This window comes from Rhincodon typus, unplaced genomic scaffold, assembly GCF_021869965.1.
Source record: "Rhincodon typus isolate 14 unplaced genomic scaffold, sRhiTyp1.1 hic_rhity00000082, whole genome shotgun sequence".
Taxonomy (NCBI): domain Eukaryota; kingdom Metazoa; phylum Chordata; class Chondrichthyes; order Orectolobiformes; family Rhincodontidae; genus Rhincodon; species Rhincodon typus.
The window spans coordinates 25,336-25,557 of NW_025965720.1; positions in this window are offsets into that span (position 1 = coordinate 25,336).

The window sequence follows — 222 nt, forward strand, 5'->3', positions numbered from 1 at the left end:
GAGAGAGAGCGAGAACGGAGAGAGAGCGAGAACGGAGAGAGAGCGAGGGAGACAGAGACAGACAATGGAGATATATATGGAGAGACAAAGAATGGAGAGAGAGAGAATGGAGAGAGAATGCAGACAGAGAGAGAGAATGGAGAGAGAATGCAGACAGAGAGAGAGAATGCAGACAGAGAGAGAGAATGGCGAGAGAGAGAATGGCGAGAGAGAGAATGGCGA